We start from the raw sequence: 26,581 nt of genomic DNA on the forward strand, positions 1-26,581 counted from the left end.
TGTTAGTTTCGGCCCCTCTCAGGGCTTCAAATCCTTACTATAAAAAGGTATTACTGAAGGCATGTTTGAACCAGTGTTTTCTATGGAAAAGAAACATTTTCTAATGATATATTTACTTTTTAAAATTATTTTATTGTTGTTTAAGTACAGTTGTCTGCCTTTGCCCCCCAACTCTTTCCCTTACACCAGCCATCCCCACAACCTTCCCACCACCCCTTGGTTTTGTCCATGCGTCCTTTATAAGTTATTCCTCAAAACCATTCTCCCATTTCTTTTTTTCCAAAATGCTATTCCTTTTTTTTTTTCACATTTTTATTGTTGTTCAAGTACAGTTGTCTCCATTTCCCCCCCAACTCTTTCCCTTACACCAGCCATCCCCACTTCCCACCCTTGATCCTGCCTCCCTTTGGTTTTGTCCGTGTGTCCATTATACATGTTGCTGAAAACCCTTCCCCATTTCCTCCACATTACCCCCTCCCACCTCCCCTCTGGTTACTGTCAATAAACATCTTGGCTTGTCTACAGTCCCCAGTCATTCATTCAAAATTTATAGTTGTAATTAAAATCAATAATTATTTGACTTAAAAAAACATTAATAGCATTAACATAATAAACAATGTTATTTAATTTTATATTAAAATCAAAAAAGGTATATTGTCATTAGAGGAAATACCTCACAATTCTGGTTTAGGTGAGGTATGGCAGAATCAGAAAAAAATGGATTTGTACAAATACGGGAATCTTATCCCTTAAACACCACATTTTTAAATAGTATTTTGATGACATGAAATATACATGTATATATTACATGCTTCTCAGATTTCTTAACCCACTTGAATGTTTTCCAGTTAACTCAGGATAATCAGAATCAACATCCTTAATTGTGTCATGCTATTTTGTTTTTCTGTCTCTTTTCAGGATGTCAGGCCTTCAACAGGCACTTCCCCTGTCAGTTTGTCTGAGGTTCTCCCCCCTACTCCCCACTCCAATATCCCTTCCTGTTGCTTCTAATCTGTATGGCTAGGAAAGCAGATTACAAAACTGTTTAGAGCTAGGTCATAAACAAGGCATTAGCAAAGGCCTGGGAAATAAAGTTTGTGGCTTTAGTGCTATATCTGTGTGTTTGAGGGAGTTTGCAGCTATTTTTTCCTTCCAGGTTTGGGGCAAATTTCCAGGGAACAGAAGGTGCCAGAAATCTGACCTGGGGTTAAGTGTTGTGCTACTGAGTATCTGCTTGGGATCAGGCCAGGTCTCAAAATCTCCTGTGTCCACACCAACTCCCTAGCTCAGACTGTTTTGAGTGACAGAAAATTGGGAAGAATAAATAACAATAAACATGAGGCCCTGCCAGGTTGTTCTTTCAGAAAGTGAAGTGCTGAAAAAGCGGGGGTAACACTGGCTTGGGAAATGTGCTCTAACCTCCAACAGAAGAGCACCTCTGCATTGTCCCCAGAACTGCGAGGCACTGAGGAAATTAGAAAAGTGACTTATTGTGCTTAGGCAGATCCTTAGGTAAACCCAGTGACACATTATTGCGCAAATCAAATTTTAAGTACACAATACCTTACCATTAACTATAGGCAGTATGTCATGCAGCAGATCTCTGGAATTTACTCATTTTCTTTATATAACTGTAACTTTACACCCATTGAACAACCAGCCACCATATTCCCATCCCCTATACCCTGGTGACCACCATCCTATTATCTACTTTTATATCTTTGACTATTTTAGGTGCCTCATGTAAGAGGAATCATGCAGAATTTCTCCTTCTGTGGCTGACTTATTTCACTTACAATAACGTCTTCTACGTCCACCCATGTGTCCAAATTCACCAACTTATATATATTCATTATTTGAAGTTTTTTGTATACCAATTAAACCTCAGTGAAGCTGGGGGGGAAATGATAAATAAGTCATGGGCTCTACTTTCAAGCAAAAAAGTGCACTGATCAGAAGCAAGCTAGATAAGATAAATTTTGAAGATTCTTAACTGTAGCAATATTTGAGATGTTTGAGGTCTTTCTTAAAAATCTTGGGAGGAAAACAACACATGGAATATACAATGTAAGAGCACTAGTCACATGTGTTTCAAACTTTTAAAATTTAGAAACCACTTTCATAGTCATTGCTTAATTTGATAAGCCACAGAGAAAGCCATTCTCACTCCCATCCTTAGCCATCACTTCTTACTTTAAGAAGCAACACTTGAAAATTTCTTTGGTCTATAGCATTATTGACAGCTAAATACCCACTGTGTTCACATCCTCTCTAGACAGGGACTACCACTGGGAGAGCTGAGCCAGGCCCCACAAACCGAGCTATGCACAGGATATAAAATAGGGATTGTGTAAATGCTGGGGTCCCTGCCTTCTGGGGACCTGTAGCCTCAGAGTTCTGCCTCTATGAGACCATTAACCTCCACACAATGCAGAGGGGTCTTCTCAGCCCACCTCAGTGTCATTTTTAGCCCAGGATGGGGGTCCTAATGCAGAATCCACAAGCCATCATTTCATTACTTTGGTGTGGACATTAAAGAACCAGCAGGATGATGATAATGAAACAGTTATTTATCATCATTGAACCTTAATTTGACCATTCTTAAAATAGGAGAAGTAAAATCTGCCCCTACCTAGTTTCCACATATTTGGTTATGATAAACAAAGTACTACATGGAGTATTAGTTTTTAATGTGAATTACTTTGAAGTCCTTGGAAAGATCACAAAAGTCTGAGAGATTCTAACTGACTAAAAGTAAAATATCTTCTACCAACTTAAAATTTTTACTAGAAATTATACAACACCTCCATCCAGAGATATGAAAAAGAGCAAAAAGCTTAGGATTTGCTATTGGGGGGAGGGAGAAAACTTAGTGAGAAAAGTGACAATTAGGAGCAGGGATATGGAATAGGAAGAGCAAAACATGAAAATGTCAAATGGAAGAATCTAAATTTTGTTACTGGGAAAGAAAGGGAAAATGTAAACAGCAATCATCAAATGATGTGTTCTGAACTAGAATTAAAAGATTGTGTAAAGAAGTTTTTAAAAGCACTTAATCTGGAATAACTGAGAAACAATTAAGGACACATTATATGCATGGATCTAGACATAATTATGCGAGGTGAAATATGTTGGACAGAGAAAAAGACAAATGCCATATAATTTCACTCTAAAAAAGCAAAACAAATGAAAAACAAAATAGAAACAAACTCATAGATACAGAGCAAATTGATGGTTGCCAGAGCAGAGGGGGCGGAGGGGTGGGTAGAAAGGGGAAGGGGATTAATAAGTACAAACTTCCAATTATAAAATAAGTCATGAAGATGTAATGTACAGCGTAGAGAATAATAACTATGTGCAGTGACAGATGGTTACTAGACTTACGGTGATCACTTCATAAGTTATATAAATATTCTATCACTATGTTGTACACCTGAAACTAATATAATATTATAGTATGTCAACTATAATTAAAAATAAATTTTACAAAAACCCAAAAGATAAAGGAAAAAACTTCATTATAAAGGACATAATACTTATATGTGTGAAATAAAGTTAGATATTAAACTCCAACCAAAGTGAATGCTGTATCTGGGTCTTAGAAATATCTTAACCATAATGAGTTTTGCAGTGATTCTATGAGGGGATGTGGTTTGTATTTAAGAAATGACTGTGGGTGAGTCTCATCTAGAATCAAGATAACAAGACCCACACGGAGTATAGCAATGAAGCCAAAGGAGGAAAAGCGAATATTAACCATCATGACCCTCTTTCAGATGCAGCCCTTCCTAACCCCTATCTCCTTACATTTATTTCTGCCCCTCCCATTATTCTAAGCCAACCAGCTAATCAGCCAACCCACCACTCTATGAATAAGTTACATCTGGTTTAGGGTCTACCCTTCAGAAAGGTATGTGTGTCAGAGGCAGGAAGGGTGAGCTGAAATTCTGGCAGATTTGCACTCCTCGGGTTGATCTACACTGACTCTAACCACTGCTTTCCTATCAGAGACACTAAAGGAATTTAAAAGTAAATTATTTCTTTACTTTGCTCATGCCTCAGACTCAAAGGGAAAACAACAATGGCAGAAGCAATTTGTTGCAAGTACCAAGCAACCAAACTCACAAAGTACCACAAAATTTACAAACCCACACACACATAACTACATACATATACACTAGCATACTCTAGTGTTTATGATTCAGTTGAACACTATGAGTCAGGTCGGAAGCACCCAATCACTTCTTACCTCAGGTCTTTTCTGGCAATTTGGCCTTCACTTCTAGTAAGAATCTAGAAATGGTTCCACAGGTTACCCTCTTCCTGGGAGACGGACCACCTTAACTCTTGAGAATTCGGCCTTGGTAGGGGAGTAAGTTCCCTTTCTAAGCAATACTCAGCGACACTAGGGAATTCTGCTCACTTAGTCTTATCAGAGGGTTCACCATTTGTTGAACCAGCCCTGAGGCATTAGGACCACTACAGACATGCACAGCCTGCCCCTACCTTTTGAGATCAACCTCTTAAAGAATGACTCTCTCACCCTGGCTAGTGTGGCTCAGTGGATTGAGTGCTGGCCTGAGGGTCACCGGTTCGATTCTCAGTCAGGGCACATACCTGTGTTGTGGGCCAGGTCCCCAGTAGGGGCGCAAGTGAGATGTAGTGATACAGTGATCTTTTTCTCCATCTCTTTCTCTCTCCCTTCCCCTCTCTGTAAAAATAAATAATATCTTTAAAAAAAAAAAGAACAACTCTCTCACTTTCTTATCACACCCCACACAGCTCCAGTCAGACCTAGAACCTGAGACTATAGTGGCGAAGGTGTTTGAACTGGAGAAAATTTTATGTTCATATGAGTGTGACTCTTAGGCCGGGAGCAGAAGGGAGAATATGTATTTCACACGAATAATAAGGAAGAAAAAGGAAAAGGACTGCAAAAAAGTGAGTATTGCCTGTTCTATCTCCTCTCCTTAGATAAAACAAGCACTTATCTGTCAGACTAAAGAGGTAGTTTGACGTTCACACTCCAGCCTGTTACAGAATTAGAAAATCAGCATCACTCATGTATTTCCTAGAGTGGGGTGGGAAGTTAACAGTCAGTTGGTAACCAAGGAATGTAGCAAAGACTGTTAACAGCCACCACACATACCAGGTATGTCCCTACATATCCCAGTCTCCCTTGCAGTGAGGTTATGGCTAACATTAGTTCTTGCCACTGAAATGTATGCAGAAGTGATGTGTGTCACTTCTAAGTTGAGGCAATTAAGGCATGTGGGCTTTCTGCTGTCATTTTCTCTGTCATGGTGCTGTTGTGTTCAAGTTGTGTTCAAGATGGCATTGGTACAAAATAGAAGAGGGACAACCAACTTGCATCAAAGCTTATGTGAGCAACAAGGAAACCTCTGTTGTTTATTTTTTTACTACATCAGAGTCTAGCTTATCCTGACTAACATAGGAGCCAAAGCAGTGGTCCATCCATAATGCCACAGACTTTAATGCAAGAAATTAACCTGGTCACACTCACACAGTCCATGAGAATGATAAGATTTCACATTTCCCAAGACTTTCTTCAACAAAAAGTTGTCTCTGAAGGAGGATGGTTGATCCCAAAACAGCAACTTCAGATGTAAAGGCTAATTCTCCCAACACACATGTCTTCATTCAATAATTCATTCAATAGCTCATAAAATCTCTTTCTAGGCACCTATCACTTCCTGCTACTTCCCTAATATTTTACTAATATTGTTAACTAACAAAAATGCTGGCTTATAGCCTCTATAAAACCAAACAAGAGAAAAATAAAAAAGGAGACACAACTAAGTTTCTCTCTAACACGACTACCTCAATTTCTTTTTTTTCCCCCACTCAGTGAAAGAGAAACTTTATTAAGGGCCCAGGTCACACAGGTCAGGCAGAAGGCCACCCTGTGGGCCCAAGAAGGTGGAGGAGCGACCTTATTTAACCTTCTTCTTGGGGCACAGGTTGTTGGTGTGGCTGCACTCCTTCTTGCGACAGTTGACAGCACAGGAAGCAGGCATAACACTTGCAGTAGATCACCTTGTCTCAGGTGTGCTTCTGGGTGAGCTGGTAGAGGGAGGCCTGCATGATGCTCCGCCGCAGACGAAGCACAAACTGCAGGGTGGACTCTTTCTGAATGTTGTAGTCTGAAAGAGTGTAGCCATCCTCCAGCTGTTTGCCCCCCCAAACCAGACACTACTGGTCAGGCAGGATGACCTCCTTGTCTTGGATTTTAGCTTTGGCATTCTCATTGCTGTCACTGGGCTCAACCTCGAGGGTGATGGTCTTGCCAGTCAGGGTCTTCACAAAGATCTGCATCTCTGTGTCTGCTGGGGAGGCTGCTCCGCTGCCTTGTTGAAAAGAAAGAGGAGATCATCTCAATTTCTTGAGGGCCCTGGCTCAAACTACTTTTAAAGTTTAGAGTAAGAAGAGGAACTTCACTCATTCACTGTCTCTAAAATGCCTGGATCTGTCTCAGTGAGCCAGCAAAACCAGCACGACACTTTAAAGCCTGAACCACAAGGGCTAGGGACAATTTCTTCGTGGTACTCTTCACAAAGGAGAGAAGACCTCTTGGCCATTTCTCACCATAACCAGCTAAAACCCTACCTTTCAGAGCATCTGAAGTGATTAAAATGACAGGGACCCCACATATGACTTGTTATTGCAAATGACCAAAATATACCTTTTGAAACATTTCTTTCAAAAGTACACTTTATCAGTGTAAGTTGGAGAAATTATACACACACAAATTTTTCTTGGGTTAGCATTTGATGGAAATTTTGATGTATTCACCCCCTAATAAAAAGGCCTGTCTGGTGGTTAGAGGCTATATTAAAGACATGGCCTGGGCCTTGTATACAAGCGTATCCTTTATTTTGCAGCTGGAATCTAGTTCTGTTGGAAGGAGATGGCCAGAGAAGCCCTTACACTCTGACCCAGAAAGTCTCTTCTGAACATTGCCCAATGTTCCTGTTATACAACATGCAAAATAAATAATCAACCTTAAAAGTCAGGCAGCCAAAGCTCTACTCAAATAATAAGCCCTTTAACAAGCTGCTTATCACCTGCCAAAATCAGCTCCAGAGGAACACCAGGAACTTTAAATTCTATTGTTCTCATTAACTACTTGGGGGAGACAGACAAGCTTCAATGCCTTTATTGGTTTTCTAAGAGACAAAAGACATAAAGGTTTCATTTGCCCACACCCTGCCCTTGATCTCAATAATTTAAATATAGCTCCAGTCCCACCATGTCTAAGAGGTCTCTATTAAAAGTGTGAGCTATAAAGGAGTCCTGGCCTTTTCTTAGAAAACATGCCACTCTCTACTTTCCCTGGATCTGATTGTTGGGGGAAAGAAGGTAAGAACATAAATGCCAACTTTTTCAGAAAATTTAGTGGGAGGGACACAGAGGGCAGGACAGAGGCAACTGAAATAGTGTTTTGCCTGTAAGGGCTCTCTGGCTTAACTACAAAGGAGAAGAAGAGTTTTGCTCGAGGAAAACTCCTCCTAAGTATCCCAAACCATGTTTGGTGCACTTAGGTAAGCCTGACAATACTTTGTTATTGGCCCAAAATGGCTTGTCTGGGTTTCAGATACAGGATGGGGCCTCTTGTTAAAGAAATTTGATGGGAGAAACCTGTTATTAAACTCATTTCTGATGAACCATGAAAGGGATTCTGATATCTATTTGACATTATTTTCCCAGGACCCTCAACCCACAGATGCAAAGCTTAGGATTTACCTCCTCTGTAAAACCTTTCTACCCTCCTTTTTCCCCTCACTGATCCCTCCTGTAAAATTGGTCCCTTCCTCCACTAGAATCTATATTTACTGAGTGGTTCACACTTGTTTTTTTCACTCCCTTATGGGTTTTCTTAGAACAGGAACTAATCATTATTCATCTCTGCATCCTTATTGTCTAGCACAGTCCCTGGAACACTGTAGGTGTTCATTAAATCATTTCATTAACAATAAGATTAATAACCATTATAGTTAACATTTGAATGTTAAGTAACTCTGTGTTCAACTGCCTATTTTTTAAACTCATTTTCCACATGAGGAAGCTGAGGCAGTAGAAGGTTAATAAGCTAATAAATGGCAAAGCAATGATACAAACTAGGTGATCAGGCTCTAGCACCTTCTTTCTTAAGCATTACATGGAGTGGTACACAGGAATAAACGAGCTGATAAAAGGGCTATATGCATATAAAACCATTAAACACAAACTTAAATTGATTTGATTTCCATGCCTGGTTTTATCACACAAAAATGTTTTAAACACCTAGTACTCTGTGCTAAGCCCAGTGCTAATTAGAGGTACAAAGATAAAGGTACAGTCTTATTCCTCAAGGAGAAGAGAGACAAGTAGCAAAAGCTTATCAAGTATTTACTATGTGTTAGGCACTGTTCTAAATAATTGACATGTATTAACTTCCTTAATCTTTACAAAACCCTTATGAGAGTGGTGGTACCATTATTATTGTTGTTGTTATTGAATCAAGATGAGACAGATGAGAAATAGGCCCAAGGAGGTTAAGCAACTTGCCACCATTTCAACCCAAGCAGCCTAGCTCCAGAGTCCATGCTATTATTCACCATACTTTACTGCCTCTCCCATTTACAAACATATGCAACTTTAACATAATATATGCTAGAAAAGAGAAAAAGTGCTATGGAAATGCAGAGAAGGAAATGATTCATTTTTCCTGAGAGGAGGATCAAAAACAGTTCTGCAAAACAGGTAACACTTGAACTGGGCCTCAAAGACATAAAGAAAGAAATTCAAATACACACAGTACATGGAGACCAGTAAAACTCATATGCATTTTCGAAGCCATCACTACTAAAACACAGAGCTAAGAAGCAAGCCCAGCTCTACACTGTTTTCTGCTGCTGAGGCCACTTCTTACCAAGGAACAGAAAATAATTAGTGCAACTGTGGCCTGAATTTTTACATTAGTTTTCCCACTTGGTTCAAATTCTACCTGGGGTTTAGTCATCCTTTCAGTATCTGCAGAAATTGTTTTTCATCACCCTGCTATACAATAGATAATGTTTCTAGAAGGGGACGCCAGGCTCTTTAGTGTAACTGAGGCCAAATCTTCCAAGGTTGGCAAAGGAGGTTGGAATTGCTGCCATGTGGGGAAGGGGGACAGCTGGATCTCATGGCCCAAATTTTTTCCACCCATACAGGTGCTCTCCGTTTGCTAATTACAGAGGTTTTAAGTCTAGTTCTATTAAAGGCTGTCCATGGGTTTCCTTAGAGTTTGTTCCAGTCAAACCTGCTGTAAACTTAGCTTCCTCAAAATACAGCATCTCTGAGAATTACTGGCTATTATTCCCAGAAACACATGAGAATAAGGACAAGTGATCTCAGCAATTAGTGCAAACTTCTGGGGCAAATTGGTGATCATTTCTCACATTCTACCATAAATACCTTCGTTTGCCCCCACACACCATTCTAGTGACTGCCTCATTTCCCTGCTCTTGTTTACAGTAAAACTTCAAAAGATTTGTCTAGCCCTCACTGGCATGGCTCAGTTGATTGGGCATTGTCCCGCAAAGTAAAAGGTTACCATTTTCAATTCCCAGCCAGGTCACATGCCTGGGTTGTGCGTTTGGTTCCAGGTCAGGGCGCTTACGAGAGGCAACCGATCAATGCTTCTCTCTCACATCAATGTTTCTCTTCCTCTTTTTCTCCTCCCTTCCCCTCTCTCTAAGAATAAATAAATGAATGAATAAATAATCTTTTTTAAAAAAGATTTGTCTATATTCCTTGTCTACAATTTTTCACCTCCTTTTCTTTCTTCTGCCCACTCTGATGAAGGTTCTGTCCACTGAAACAGCTTATATCCAGGCCACTAGTAACAGCTATGTTGCTCAAGGCTATAGAGAATTCTTGCTTGGCCAACGAGAAGTACATTTCACAATTGATCATTCCCCTCTTCTTTGAAGCACCTCCTTCACTTGGCTTCCAGGATACTATTTTCTTCCGGGTTCCCTTCTACCTTATTGGTCACATCTTGTCAGATTAATTTGCTAGTTCTTCATTGTTTTCCTAACCTCTCAATGTGGGAGTGCCTCAGAGCTGGATCCTTCTCCCCTTCTCTTCCCTAACTGCTCTCACTTCCTTGGTGATGTCATCCATCTCTCAGCTTTAAAAACTACCTAGATGGCCCTGACTCAAAAATATTTATTTCCAGCCCCTACCATTCTTATGAATGCCAGGCTCATCCCACAGTTTACTCATCATCTCCATTTAGATATCTAATTGTCATCTCAAATTCAACATATCCAAAACTGAACTGCTGATAATACTGTCAAACCCGTTCTTCTCAGTCTTTCTTTACCATTAAAGTCAGTGGCAACTCCATCCTTGCAGCTGCTCAGGATGAAAACTTGGTCATCATCTTGAACAAAAAAGCTGTGTTACACAACTCCAGAGGGCACCAGCCACATTTTATCCAGTGCTATCGGTGTTATACAACAAGGTGACCTTGTTCTTTATTCCTCTTTCTCTCACATCCCACATCTAATCTTTTAGCAAATCCAGTTGATTCTACATTCAAAATATATCCAAAAGTCCAACAACTTCTCCTAAATTCCACTGTTGCCGGTCAGACCCAGGCTTGTCCCCATATAGTTTAGTATCCATAAAACAACGAGAGTGATCATTTTAAAATGTCAGATCACATCACACCTCAAGTCAAATTTCCCCCATGCTTCCCATCTCTTTTAGACTAAAAGTCAAAGTTTGTACAATGGCTTACAGACCCTGCATTATTTTTTCCCTTTGGCATTTATTCCTAGTCAATATACTATGTGTTTTATCTATTTATATCACTTATTGTCTGTAGCCCACATGTGAAATAAGCTCCATAAGGTCAGGAACTTGGTTGATTTTCTTCACAGATGAAGCCTCAGCATCCACAACAATAGTTGACACAAAGGACACACTCAATATATATTTGTAGATGGAAGAAATGAAATAGATTGGGAAGAGGAAATCTTTACACATGGGCCAGAATCAAACCAACACACAACATAACAAGTAAAATGGCATTTGAGCCAGCTACTTCTGGGACCAAGTTAGGTACCAGGAGATGTTCATTTCCTACTTCCTATTGTTTGTTTTTCCATTGCATTAATATTTTACCCGATGAAGTCTCCTTTGCCTCTTAGAGAAAAAGAAATTGACCTATATATAGTAAGGAGCTCCCCCTGGTGGAAGAACTCCATCAAAGCAATACAAAAGAAAATCAGAACAGACCTTAAATTACAATGCAGATCACAAAGAAAGGGACTCAAATATTTCACAGGAAAAATCCTCAAAAGAAACAAGGGAAACTCAAGATTGAATTCAAAGTACATGTTGGACTTTATCAATATATTTTACTGTTGCTCATTTGCATCTGATGATGACAAAAAATAATTCATTTAAAGTGGAACAATGTACCTTCCCTAAAGTAATTTAAAATTTGGTAGAGGATATAAGTCATGAATACAAATAAGTACAAAGCAATGAATATGACTGTGAAAGAGTAAATGAGGGCAAAATAATAGGAATAAACTAAGAGCTATGATTTACCAGGAAAGAGAAGGATTACCTGGGGCTGAGTAAATCCAAGGAAGACAACTTGGATGGTCTTCAGCTGAGACTTAAAAAATAGACAAAAATTTTAATAAGAGAGCATTCTAGGTAAGGACCTAAATGTAGAAAAGGGCACATGATGTGGAAACCCAAGCTGGCCAAATGAGCTCTGTAAAGGTCACAACTTAGCTGACAACAGAATTCAAACCCCTCCTTGAAAGGAGCAGAGAGGGGCCTTCAAGAAAAAAGTCCTTGGAAGAGATAAACACAGGAGGGAACCAAAGAGAGCCCCTTTTTTGTTTTCCCTTGTATGAGAGGAACACTACTAAAAACTATGGGGAGGAGTAAAATACAAACTCCATGATAAATAGTGTAGCCTGCATTCTAAATGATTCTGAATCCACAACATCTAACAAAAATACTTACAAGCATGCAAGATCTATTCCGTTCTAAATTGTATCTAAAGGTAATCCCCAGAGAACCTCCTTTTCAAATGATATCATTCTCTTCTGCATTTTCTCCTATGCAATATCCTTTTCATGAAGACATCAAAATGCATCCTGAATCCACCCACCCCTCTCAATTTCCACTGCCATCCCTCTAGTCGGAGCCACCACCATCTCTCCCCTGTATAGTGCAACAGCCACCTGACTGGCCTGCCCACTTACACGGTAGCCCCTCTATACGCCACACTGCACACAGCAGTCAGATCACCCAGGAATATTTTGAGGGGAGGTAAATAACTCAAGTTTCATTTTCAACTTTTCATTTTTAAATAATTACACACTTACCAAAAACATTGCAAAAATAGTTCAAAGAAATCTCTATACATCCTTTATCCAGATTTTCCAAACATTAATATCATACATACCTACAGCACAATATTATTAATAAAAATTAACATTCATGTAATACTATAATCAATAGACTGTATTCAAATTTATCCAATTGCCCCCATCAATGTGATTTTTCTGGTGCAGTTTCACACATGTCTCCCTCAGCGACCTTAATTGGGAACAGCTCCTCAGTCTTTTTCTTTTTTGGGGGGGGTGTCTTTCAGTACCATGACACTTTTGAAAAACAATGACCTGTTTCAGAATAAGTTCCAACATGGAGGCCTAGGTAAACAAGGCACACGTCCTCTCACAACCACATTAAAATTATAACTAAATTATAGAACAACCATCACTCAGAAATGGCAGAAATCAAGCTGAATGAAAGTCCTACAACTACAGAATTAAAGAAGATGCCACACCCATCAAGACAGATAGGAAGGGCAGAGACACACAGATGAAGAACAGGCTGGTCCCATACCCACAGTGAATAAGATTTTATGGACAGATACTTTGAAACTATATAAATATACTGCTTTTCACATACTTTTGTCCACTAATATTAGTATCCATTGATGATTTTTGCCTGAAAAAGTTATTACTGTAATGCTGTCCAAATGATAACTTTCTATGTCCATTATTCTTCCTATATTTATTAATTAAAATTATACTGTAAACAAGGACTTTCCTCCTTCATTCATTTATTTTTTTATTTAATCTCATCTATTATGTTTCTTTTCATAGGAGTGAAATAAGTGAAAATAAACACATTATTTCTCTAAATACTTTGAATAAGTCATCATCAGTGGAAGAACCAAATCAAACAGGCATAACAAAGCATTAAGTGTTTAGACAGTTTCACATGATTATTTGAAATGGAAATGTAACATTTGCATGCAATGCAAATGCTTGTATAATTACAGAGGTTACTATATCTACTTCCATCAACTTAAATTCTTTTCTCTAGTGATGAAATGTAATTATAGCCCTTGATTTGCCAGGTGGTGAGGGACAAATACCATATGATCTCACCTTTAACTGGAACATAATCAACAGAAGAAAAAAGCAAACAAAATATAACCAGACATTGAAGTTAAGAACAATCTAACAATGGACAGGGGGGAGTGGGGAGGGGACAGTGAGGAGAGGGGATTACAGGAACTACTATAAAGGACACATGGACAAAACCAAGGGGGAGGGTGGAGAGGGGGGAGGGAGGTGGGTTCAACTGGGGTGGGGTGGAGGGATGGGGAGAAAAGGCATACAACTGTAATTGAATGATAATAAAAATTAAACTCTTCATTCCATTTAATTTCTTTTTAAAAATTTTTATTGTTATTCAATTACAGTTGTATGCCTTTTCTCCCCATCCCTCCACCCCACCCCAGCTGAACCCACCTCCCTCCCCCACCTCCACCCTCCCCCTTGGTTTTGTCTATGTGTCCTTTATACTAGTTCCTGTAATCCCCTCTACCCACTGTCCCCGCCCCCACCCCCCACCCCCGCCCTGGCTATTGTTAGATTGTTCTTAACTTCAATGTCTCTGGTTATATTTTGTTTGCTTTTTCCTTCTATTGCTTATGTTCCAGTTAAAGGTGAGATCATATGGTATTTGTCCCTCACTTCCTGGCTTATTTCACTTAGCATAATGCTCTCCAGTTTCATCCATGCTGTTGCAAAGGGTATAAGCTCCTTCTTTCTCTCTGCTGCGTAGAATTCCATTGTGTAAATATACCATAGTTTTGGGATCCACTCGTTTGCTGATGGGCACTTCGGTTGCTTCCAGTACTTGGCTATTGTAAATTGTGCTGCTATGAACATTGGGGTGCATAGGTTCTTTTGGATGGGTGTTTCAGGGTTCTTAGGGTATAATCCCAGCAGTGGAATTGCTGGGTCAAAGGGCAGTTCCATTTTTAGTTTTCTGAGGAAATTCCATACTGTTTTCCACAGTGGCCTCACCAGTCTGCATTCCCACCAACAGTGCACTAGGGTTCCCTTTTCTCCGCATCCTCTTCAACATTTGTTTGTGGATTTGTTTATGTTGGCCACTCTAACCGGTGTGAGATGGCACCTCATTGTGGTTTTAATTTGCATCTCTCTGATGGCTAGTGATGCTGAGCATCTTTTCATCTGTCTCTGGGCCCTCTGTATGTCTTCCTTGGAGAAGTGTCTGTTCAAGTCCTTTGACCATTTTTTAATTGGGTTGTTTGTCTTCCTGGAGTGGAGTCATGTAAGTTCTTTATATATTTTGGAGATCAGGCCCTTGTCTGAGGTATAACTGGCAAATATGTTTTCCCATACTGTTGGTTCTCTTTGTATTTTAATGCTGTTTTATTTAGCCATGCAGAAGCTTTTTATTTTGATGAGGTCCCATTTGTTTATTCTTTCCTTTATGTCCCTTGCTTTAGGGGATGTGTCTTTGAGGATGTTGCTGCGTGGAATGTCTGAGATTCTTCATTCATTTATTGTTTTCAGTTTACTTCTTTATGTTCATATGGACTCATGAATTCTTTTTTATTATTAAAGATTTTATTTGTTTATTTATTTATTTATTTTTAGAGAGGGGAGAAGAGAGGCAGAAAGAGAGGGAGAGAAACATGGATGAGACAGAGAAACATCAATCAGTTGTTTCTCGTATGCATCCCAACTGGGGACTGAACCCAAAACCCAGGCATGTGCCCCGACCCAGGATCTACCTGGCGACCTTTTACTTTGCAGGACAACAGCCAACCAACTGAGGGCTGGACTTGTGAATTCTATTTTATTCTATGAATTACAATTCATTACTGTCATTATTTTATTGCTTAAATTGTCCCGGATGTTGCCATTGGGAATCCCTTCAAATTGACTCCTGAATCTTTTTGCCATGTCCTCATAATTCCATAAGCACTTTTACTTTCTGGCAAAAGAAAACATTCTAACCTCATCTTATACTCTTGCTGCTCCAGCCCCAGAAGCAGCCATTTCTCCAAGAGTCCTGGCTCCTTTTATTTGGGAAATGGTTATTTTCAAAGCCAAGAACTGAGTGCTAAGGGTCATTGCTTCCAGGCTTCCTGAGAAGAATGAGCTAGGAAATATATGTATACACACACACAACTATATATCTTTCTCTGTGTGAGTGTATGGGGTTGTGGTATGTTTGTGTGTAGAACACATTCAGAGTGATACCTCTGATTATCACTGATGCAGAATCAGACTGGCAGACCAGCGGCCTTTCACTTTGCAGGACAATGCCTAACCAACTGAGTCACAACAGTCAGGGCTAGTATATGAAATATTAACATCATTCTAAAAGTCAGAACTATATGCAAAATGTAAACTAAGAAAAAATGTCACTTTCCCATCCTTTCTATCCCATTCCCATTCTCCCAACCTTTCTACCCTGTTCCTATCCACCCCTGTAAACTACTTAATCTTATTAGTTTTGGGTTTATCTTTCCACACAGGGAATATTGACTCCTGTAACAGATCGCCACAAACTTAGTAGTTTAAAACACCACAGATGTACATTATAATTCTGAAGGTCAGAATTTCACAATGCATAGCACAGGCTGAAGTCAAGGTGTCAGCAGGGCTGCATTCTTTCTGGGGGCTTTAAGGATAAACATGTTCCCTTGCCTTTTTTTTCAGCCTCTAAAGGCTGCCGACATTCCTTGGCTTATGGCCCCTTCTCCCATTTTCTAGCCAGCAGCATAGTATCTTCAAATCTCTATGACTCCAGCTTCCAACATCGCATGTCCTTCCTCTGACTCTGGCCCTTCTGTCTTCCTCTTATAAGGCGGACACTTGTAAATATATCGGACCCTCCAGGATTATCTCTTGTCATAATCTGTAATGACATATTCAAAGTCCTTTTTGTCATATAAAGTAACATATTTCACAGGTTCTGGGGATTAGTAGTACATGGATACCTTGGGGGTGGTATTCTGTCTACCACACAGATTGTTTTTTTAAGTTTTTAGAAACACAGGAGAGATCATGTCACTTTTCTAAAACTCATTAAATGGCTTTCCTCTACTCTTAAAATAAGCCCAACTTCTTCATCCTTCTAGCCTCTTTGCCTCCTTCCATTTTTGAACATGCTAAATCCTTTGTGGCTTCAAGGCCCTTGTATTCATTATTCCCTCTGTCTCAAATATTCTTTCCCCAGCTCCCCTCATGATTGACTCATTCTTCCAATCTCATTTCAAATGTCACCTCTTTGCAGAAGCTATCCCTGATCACCACATATGTAACAGCCTGTCTCAATTACTCTAATTTAGTCTATTTATTTTCTTTACCATTGATCAATCTGTAATATATTTTTATGTATCACTTCACTTGTCTATTGACCCTTTTTCTCACTAGAATGTAATCACCATGATGGTGAAAACTGTATTTATTCTGCTGTATCCCTATATCTAGCATAGTACCATTAATTATTTGGTACAGTGGGCATTCAATAAGTTCTGACAGAATAAATGAATGTTGCTCCAGTTGGGGTGAGCAATGTAAGATGGGTGTTGCTGGTATAAACAGGGTAAACAAAACAGCCCCTGATTACTTTAGGTACTGCTGATGCAGTCTTTCTCAATTTCAAATATAATCCAATTTCCTATATGTCATTCATTCATTCACTCAACAAGTGTTCACTGAATAGCTAATACACATGCATTTAATTCTCGCAACAACCCTACAAGGTAGTTAGTTACTATTATTATTATCCCCATTTTACTAACAAGAAAACTGAAGTTCAGAGAAGTATTTGCTAAGTATTATGCTAGGTTCAGGGGTTATCCCATGGAACAAGCAAACATGGTCATGGCCCACTGCCCTCTGTAGTGGATAGCCAGAGAATGAAAAATCCAGGCTTACAGAGTAGTTTGCTAAGTGTTATGATAGAGGGCTAGGAAAGGTGCTATGGGCGCCCAGGCACAGGACAGTGAAATCAACTGGAATGAGAGGAGGCTTCTGAGATACGCAGACACTTAAACTAATTTTGAAGCATATGTAGATCTTAGCTAGGTTAATGGAATACCAATTAGCTAGTTATTGATAGGACTCACAGGCTATCATTTACCTTAAAGATGTTCCTGTTTTTTTTATTGGTTTTCACCTCAGATTTGTAGGATAGGAAATGCAATTTTGTAAGTAACCTGGAGTCATTTATTTTTTCTTTTTAATATATTTTATCAATTATGCTATTACAGTTGTCTCATTTTTTTATTCCCTTTATTCCCCTCCACCCTGTACCCTCCCTCTCCCACCATCATTCCCCCACTTTAGTTCATGTCCATGGGTCATACATATAAGTTCTTTGGCTTCTCCATTTCCCATACTATTCTTAACCACCCCCTATTTTGTACCTACATTTTATGCTTATTATTCCCTGTACCTTTTCCCCATTTTCCCCACTCCCCTTCCCCACTGAGAACCCTCCATGTGATTTCTATTTCTGAGAATCTGTTCTTATTCTAGTTGTTTGTTTAGTTCATTTTTGTTTTTGTTTTTGTTATTTTTTAGGTTCGGTTGTTGACTGTTGTGAGTTTGTTGTCATTTTACTGTTCATAGTTGTGATCTTCTTTTTCTTAGATAAGTCCCTTTAACATTTCATATGATAAGGGTTTGGTGATGAACTCCTTTAATTTGACCTTGTCTGGGAAGCACTTTATCTGTCCTTCCATTCTAAATGACAGCTTTGCTAGGTAGAGTAATCTTGGATGCAGGTCCTTGCCTTTCACAACTTCAAATAGTTCTTTCCAGCCCCTTCTTGCCTGCAAGTTTTCTTTTGATAGATCAGCCTAGTCTTATGGGAACTCCTTTGTAGGTAACTGTGTCCTTTTCTCTTGCTGCTTTTAAGATTCTCTCCTTCTCTTTAATCTTGGGTAGTGTAATTATGATGTGCCTTGGTGTGTGCTTCCTTGGGTCCAAGTTCTTTGGGACTCTCTGAGCTTCCTGGACTTCCTGGAAGTCTATTTCCTTTGCCAGATTAGGAAGTTCTCCATTATGTTTTCAAATAAGTTTTCAATTTCCTGCTCTTCCTCTTCTCCTTCTGGCATCCCTATGATGTGGATGTTAGAACATTTAAATTTGTCCCAGAGGTTCCTAAGCCTCTCGTCATTTTTTTGAATTCTTGTTTTTCATTCTGTTCTGGTTGAATGTTTATTTCTTCCTTCTGCTCCAAGTCATTGATCTGAGTCCCAGCTTCCTTCCCTTCACTGTTGATTCCCTGTACATTTTCCTTTATTTCACTTTTCACAACTTTCACTTTTTCCTCTATTTTGCGACCATACTGCATCATTTCTGTGAACATCCTGATTACCAGTGTTTTGAACTCTGCATATGATAGGTTGGCTATCTCCTCATTGCTTAGTTGTATTTTTTCTGGAGCTTTGATCTGTTCTTTCATTTGGGCAATATTTTTGTTGTTGTTGTTTCAGCATGCCTGTTTTGTTATAAGGAGCAGAGTCTCAGATATTTGCCAGAATAGGGCAACCTACGTTGCTGTGTTGTGGCGCTGTATGTGGGAAGGAGTCCGAGAGGGAACAATGCCACTTGCTCAGCTCTTGGTTTTCAGTCACTTCATCTGCTACCCACAAGCAAATTGGGCCCTTCTGATGCTCATTCCAGGTGGGCGGTTTTGTGTACATTCTAGGACCCTGTGGGTGTCTCCAAAGAACTCTGCTGTGAGGCTGTGAGTTTCTCCTGACACCTCAACTCACACAGGCTTTTTCAGTCAGAGGTTTGAGGCTTTATTTCTCTGCACTAGAACCCTGGGTTGCACAGTCTCTCTCGCTCCCTGGTTGTTCCTCCCAGTTTATTCACATGCAAATGTGGGACTGCCTAGTCTGCCCAGTCCTCTAGCCTCTGCCTTGCTGCCAGTCCTCTCGGCCTGGCTGCCCATCTTCGCCCCTCCTACCAGTCTGGATGAATGTTTCTTCTCTAACTCCTTGGTTGTTGGACTTCCATACAGTTCAATTTTCTGTCAGTTCTGGTTGTTTTTTAATTTAAAATTTGTTGTTGTCCTTCTTTTGGTTGTTCAAGGAGGCAAAGTGTATCTACTACACCTCCATCTTGGCCGGAAGTCATTGTAACCTAGAGTCATTTGAAATTGGGAATACTGACACATGCTAATAGGGCTCAAGAGAGAATAAAGTTTATAAATCAGAACATACATTTCTTAATTTAACTGTAAAGTGGGCATTCTCTCCCTATGGCATGCCTACTGAGACAGTTTTCTGGTAAGCCTAGAACAGGGATCCACAAACTATTTCTTTAAGGGCTGACAGTAAATATTTTTGGTTTTCTGGTCTCTGCCACAACTACTCAACTGCATTATTCCAGGGCAAATGAGGCCCCCCTACAAAATCCCATCCCATTATAAAGCCTTGGATATGAGAAAGCTCTCCTTACTAGTAAAACTGCCAGCAGCATCAGTTTACATTGTGCAGCTATTTCACAGAGACCACCTTGATACTTTTTGTTAATTAAAGGGGAAAAAGAGAATTCTCCAATCTTACACATATTCCCCCAGGAAACAGATTTGGTAATATTAAAACTTACATGAGGCATTAGCATGTAAGCTCCATGAAGAGAGATTTTTTTAAATTAGAATCTTTTATTTTTTCAAAAGCAGTATATGTTCAATGTAGAAAATTATAAAACAAAAACAGGTAAATAGAAATATTATATTCCCACCATCCAGAAATTACCACTGTTAAGAGCTTAGTATATATTCTTCCAGATCTTTTTCTAAGTATTTAAGATATACATATATGTGCATTTTCTACCAAAATGAGATAATAATGTACATAATTTTTTTTTCAGTTAATGACCTCCACCATTCCATGTTAATAAGTTTTCATCTCTTCTAAAAACCATACATATTCAGCCCTGGCTTTCTGTGGCCCAGTGGATTGAGCACCAACCTGTGAACCAGAGGGTCGCTGGTATGATTCCCAGTCAGGGCACATGCCTGAGTTGTTGGCCAGGTCCCCAGCTGGGGGTGTGCAAGAGGCAACCGGTTGATGTTTCTCTTGCACATCGATGTTTCTCTCTCTCTTTTCTCCCTCCTTTCCCCCTCTCTCTAAAAATAAATAAATAAATAAAATATTTTTTAAAAACCATCTGTATTCATATTTCCCTACTTTCCCCCCAAAATGTCCTATAAAGCCAATTCATTCAAGTCAGGATCCAATCTCAGAGCATACATTGCATCTTAAAGTCTGTTTTCATTTAGAAAAGTAATCTTTTTCAGGACAGGAATTTTGTTTTCTGCTGATCCCCAATGCCTTTAACAGTTCTTGCTACATAGTAGTAGCTCAATAAATATTTGCACTAATTAATCAAAAACTTAGGGGATGGAGGTGGGTTCACCATAAAGTTTACCTCATCCACCCATTACCCTTTATCTCCATTTTATAAATAATAAAAATCAAGGCCAGAGGAATGAAATGACTTCACAATGTCACACAGAACTATGTGGATATGCTTTCCATTCCTTTTGTTTATTCTATTAAACCAGGAGTTGGCAAACTCTTTCTGTGAAGGTCAGATAGTAAATATTCTAGGCTTTCTGGAACGAATAGAAAAATCAAAGATATTATATAGGTACAACAGAAAAAAAAATTTTCCCATAAATTTTTATTGATGAAATCCAAATATAATAATAATCAGCTATAAGGTTTTATAATACAGGTCCACTAATGAAAAAAGTGGGAAAAAAGAATAACATTTGGTTTAATTGCAATTGAAAATTAGTGTTCCCATAATCAATAGAAGAAAAAAGCAAACAAAATATAACCAGAGACATTGAAGTTAAGAACAATCTAACAATAGCTGGGGGGGGGGGGTAGTGGGAAGAGGGGATTACAGGAACTACTATAAAGGACACATGGACAAAACCAAGGGGGAGGGTGGAGGTGGGAGAGGGAGGTGGGTTCAGCTGGGGTGGGGTGGAGGGATGGGGAGAAAAGGCATACAACTGTAATTGAATAACAATAAAAATTAAAAAAAAAAAGAAAGTTAGTGTTCCCGAGAACCAAGATGGCGGCATAGGTAGACACACTGCGCCTCCTCGCACAACCAGAACTGACAGAGAATCGAACGGCAAGGGGGTCCGACACCAATGAAATAAAAAATAAACATTCATCCAAACCGGTAGGAGGGGCAGAGACGGGCACCGGGGTGGAGAGGACTCGCGTGGCTGTGGCGGGACCGAGACTGGCGGAGTGTGGGACGAACGGGGCAGGCAGTCTGAGCACTAGCAGACCCCGTGGCCCCACATTCGCACATAGATAAACCAGACGAACGGCGGGGATCGAAGCAGACCGCGCAACCCAGGGCTCCAGCTCGGGGAAATAAAGCCTCAAACCTCTGATTGAAAACGCCTGTGGGCGTTGGGGCAGCAGCAGGAGAGACTCCCAGCCTCACAGGAGAGGTCGTTGGAGAGACCCACAGGGGCCTAGAGCGTGCGCAACCCCACCCACTCAGGAACCAGCACCAGAGGGGCCCAGTTTGATTGTGGGTATCGGAGTGAAGGATTGAAATCTGGAGGAGAGTGAAGCCGGCACCATTGCTCCCTGTTGGCCCCTCCCCCACGTACAGCATCACAGCGCAGCCACCAGCGTTACCCGGCCCCGGTGAACACCTAAGGCTCCGCCCCTTAAAGTAACAGACGCGCCAAGACAAAAAAAAAAAAAAAGGCTCAAATGACAGAACACTTCAAAGCCCCAGAAAAAATACAACTAAGCGAGGAAGACATAGCCAACCTATAGGATGCACAGTTCAAAACACTGGTTATCAAGATGCTCACAGAATTGGTTGAATCTGTTCGAGAAGTGGATGAAAAAATGAAGCCTATGCTAAGAGAAACAAAGGAAAATGTACAGGGAACCAATAGTGATGCGAAGGAAACTGGGACTCAAATCAATGGTGTGGACCAGAAGGAAGAAAGAAACATCCAACCAGAAAAGAATGAAGAAACAAGAACTCGGAAAAATGAGGAGAGGCTTAGGAACCTCCAGGACATCTTGAAACGTTCCAACATCCGAATTATAGGGGTGCCAGGAGAAGAGGAAGAACCAAAAATTGAAAACTTATTTGAACAAATAATGAAGGAGAACTTCCCTCATCTGGCAAAGGAAATAGACTTCCAGGAAGTCCAGGAAGCTCAGAGAGCCCCAAGGAAGCTGGACCCAAGGAGGAACACACCAAGGCACATCATAATTACATTACCCAAGATTAAATGCAAGGACCTACATCCAAGATTACTGTATCCAGCAAAGCTATCATTTAGAATGGAAGGGAAGATAAAGTGCTTCTCAGATAAGGTCAAATAAAGGAGTTCATCATCACCAAGCCCTCATTATATGAAATGTTAAAGGGACTTACCTAAGAAAAAGAAGATAAAAAATAGGAACAGTAAAAATGACAGCAAACTCGCAGTTATTAATGACCACACCTAAAACAAAAACAAGAGCAAACTAGGCAAACAACTAGAACAAGAACAGAACCATAGAGATAGAGATCACATGGAGGGTTGTCAATAGGGGAGTGGGAGGGGGAGAGGGGGGGAAAGGTACAGAGAATAAGTAGCATAGATGATAGGTGGAAAATAGACAGGGGGAGGGTAAAAATAGTGTAGGAAATGTAGAAGCAAAGAACTTATAAGTATGACCCATGGACATGAACTATAGGGGGGGAATGTGGGAGGGAGGGGGTGGGCAGGATGGAGTGGAGTGGGGGGAGGAAATGGGACAACTGTAATAGCATAATCAATAAATATATTTTTAAAAAAAGAAAGTTAGTGTTCCCTATTTTCAAACTGACTGCAAATGTTCATCTAAATAAACAGTCTTAGCTCTGGCTGGTGTGGCTCAGTGGATTGAGCACTGTGAACCAAAGGGTTGCTGTTTAGATTCCCAGACAGGGCACATGCCCGGGTTGTGGGCCAGGTCCTCAGTTAAGGGGTGCTCCAGAGGCAACCACACATTGATGTTTCTCCCCCTCTCTTTCTCCCTCCCTTCCCTTCTCTAAAAATAAATAAAATATTTAAAAATAAAAAATAAACAGTCTTAGCTCACAAGTCATAGTTTGTCAACCTCTGCCCTATACTATGTTGCTTTTGTGTGATTTGGCTTTTTCTTTGAAAGTTTGAGTGAAAATACCATTTTTCTTCATTGACAGTTACAATTGGGTTCTGGCTTATTGAAGGTATATGGTACTAAATTACTAATGAGGAAAAGAATTCCTTAGCCAGTCCTTTAAAGTGTGTATCTTGTCTTACTTCAGTTACTCTAGTATCTAAATGTTGGTAATGCCTGTCTTCTTTCACTTACATTGCAAGACGGTAAATTGCACTGTGGCTGTGGTTTTCATAATTAACCATGTGTTAATATTTAATGGGGTTGACCAATTTAGAAATCAGTGCAAGTGGGGATGGTGATTGTTTGTTCTATGTCAGGGCTGATCGTTTTTCCTTTTTCACATAAATTCATGCTATGGTATTTAAGGACGCAATGGTAAATATCCAAAGAGTTAAAAGAACAGATAGTGATTGCTTTGGATGGAGCAGGAATGGGGAGGAAAGTTGGGGACTCCTTTATTACTTTTTAAAATAGCACACCTTGTAGAACTCTATGATGTTTTAAAACTATATACATGTATAATTTTGATTAAAAATATATGAAAGAAAAACAAGGGCCCCATTGAAGCCCCTTCTAGAAAAGGCTTCTTTAATACTTCCCTCCTCTTCCCCTCAATATTGGTTAAGTGTCCCTCTTCTCTGCTCCCCACATCAACTGTGCTCAACTCCATCACAGCACTTAACGTGCTGTACTATAATCATCTGTTTGTTCTCTCTGAAGGAACCCTGAGCTCCTTGTAAGGAGGAACCATGTATTCATTTCAGTTCCTAGATTCAAATATTTAAAAAGGTATTCATTAAAGTGAAGTGAAACTACCTAAAGCAAATACTGCTCAGTCTAGGAAAATTAACACCACAATGAGATACCAGACAAAATAAGTGTTGCTGGGGATGAGGAGAAATTAGAACCTTCATACATTTACTGATGGGAATATTAAATTACACAGCCACTTTGGAAAACAGTCTGGAGGTTCCTTAAAAAGTTAAACATATAGTTACCATATGACCCAGAAATCCCACTCTGATAGCAGAGAACAAGTGAACATGCTTCTTGCCCTCTCTAGTGGAAAGAGAGAGATTGAATCCAAATTCACAGGACAATGTGCACAGTGTTACAAAAGGTTTGCTAAGGGTGCCAGGGGAGCACCCACACAGGTTAGTGAAATGAAGAAAACTGAAAACATATGTCCAACCAATGTTCACAATAGGATTACTCACAATAACCAAAAAGTGGAAACAACTCAAATGTCCAAGTGATAAATGGATAAACAAGCATGCTATATCCACACCAGGGAGTATTATTCAACCATAAAAAGGAATGAAGTACTGATAGATGGTACAACTTTGATGGACCTGGAAAACACCATGCTAACAAAAAGAAGCCAGTCACAAAACACCACGTATTGAATGATTCCATTCATATCAACTATACAGATAGGTTGTTAGTGCTAGAAATAGGAGGAAAGATTAAATGTAAACAAGCTTAGGGAATTTGGGGGAGGGTGATGAAAATGTTCTAAAACTGGATTGTGGTGAGGGCTGTACAACTGTGAATTCACTAAAAACAACTGTAAACTTAAGATGAGTGAATTTTATGGTATGCAAAGTATAAGGTTGTAAAAATTCCTCAATCTATTACATTATTTAGTTTCTCAACTCTCCCCTCCCTCACCCCAGTTGGACTAGCCCATTACAAGACCTGGTAAGAATTTGGGTGAAGTTTCTGAAGCATTTTGCCAGTTGGGGCTTGGGGTTGTGTTGACAGAAATCAAGGTCAGCATCTCTCTGTGAAACTGTAAGATGTCTCGAGGTGTTCAATGTGTTTCAGGTTGGGTGATCCTGGTGTATAATATAGATAACCTGGAGCTTGTCTGACAGTTTAGTTGTGAGTATGCTTAGGGTCCCTATTCCAAGTAATAAACTAGTCAGGTAACAAATTCGCTTCTTGAAACTCTAGAGCCCTATTTATAATCAGGTGAACAGTTCTATCACAGCATGTCTGTGAAAATGTTGGGGGTGGGGCAACTTGGTCAGTACTTACTGAGCAAAGATGTCCCGCCAGAACAAAGGTACAAACTCCGCCCCCTAGGCCCGCTCCCGAGTGGCACCCCAGGGGAAAGCACACCTTTCCAGGGGTGCTGGGGAGGTGCAACAGGATGTACCGGCGCCCCTTAGAGCTAAGCGAAAGGCCGGCACCAAACCCCTCCCTTTTTGCGTTGAGGGAAGGGCACAAACTGCCACAGACTTAGGGTGAGATGTCTCCTCCCAGGGCCACCTGCTTCCCTGAAACTCACGCAGCTGCTATTAGAGTCGCCAAGACGATACTGATAAGTGTGCCCGGACTTCAGTCAGGATCGCCACAACAGCCCCACTGTTTGGTCCGCGCGCAGCAAAAGGAGAACGCGGTGGAGTTAAGAAAGCAGTCTGAGCCAGCCCCTAACCGCCCGGGACTCCAGCTGGCAGTGTCCCCACCACCCAGCGCTCCACTCCCTTGTAACGTGCCCCCACGCCGTCGACTGGCGATTGTATCCTAGCTCCCCCTGGTAACCGGAAGCTAGCAAAGTCAGCACCTTGGGCACTAGCCAGCCAGAGCATGCGCAGACCGAGCAGGGTGCGGGGCGGGCCGGTGGGGGGGCGGAGACAACCGGCTTCTAGCTCTGGTCAAGGCTTCTATAGCGGAGATGTCCGTGCTGCTGGGACCCAGGTGGCCTCCAAGGCAGAGGGGAGCGGACCCACACTCAAACTGGAGTAGGTGAAAGGCTCAGTCTTCTTCCCTTTCCTCCCTTCTCCCCAAAAGGAAAAGGACCCCAAAAGGGCAGAATGGCTAAATTATCATGAACCTAGAGTCCAACTCCCTTCTGCAAAAAATGGAACAGAATAAGCCAGCTTTGTTGAGGGTGGTTTTTCTCGAAGTTCCGGAAAAGAATGTAATTGTAGCCACATGAATGTCAGCTAATTATTACCTCCCTGAGCCTCAGTTTCCTCCTGGTAAAATAGGAATAATAATAGT

General features: G+C 40.4%; 1 pseudogene; it reads right to left on the bottom strand.

Annotated features, from left to right (window-relative positions):
• Positions 1–26,106, bottom strand: LOC112310810 (ubiquitin-ribosomal protein eL40 fusion protein-like; annotated as a pseudogene).
• Between the last annotated feature and the right edge of the window lie 475 nt (positions 26,107–26,581).

The sequence above is a fragment of the Desmodus rotundus genome, chromosome X, assembly GCF_022682495.2.
Source record: "Desmodus rotundus isolate HL8 chromosome X, HLdesRot8A.1, whole genome shotgun sequence".
Lineage (NCBI taxonomy): Eukaryota > Metazoa > Chordata > Mammalia > Chiroptera > Phyllostomidae > Desmodus > Desmodus rotundus.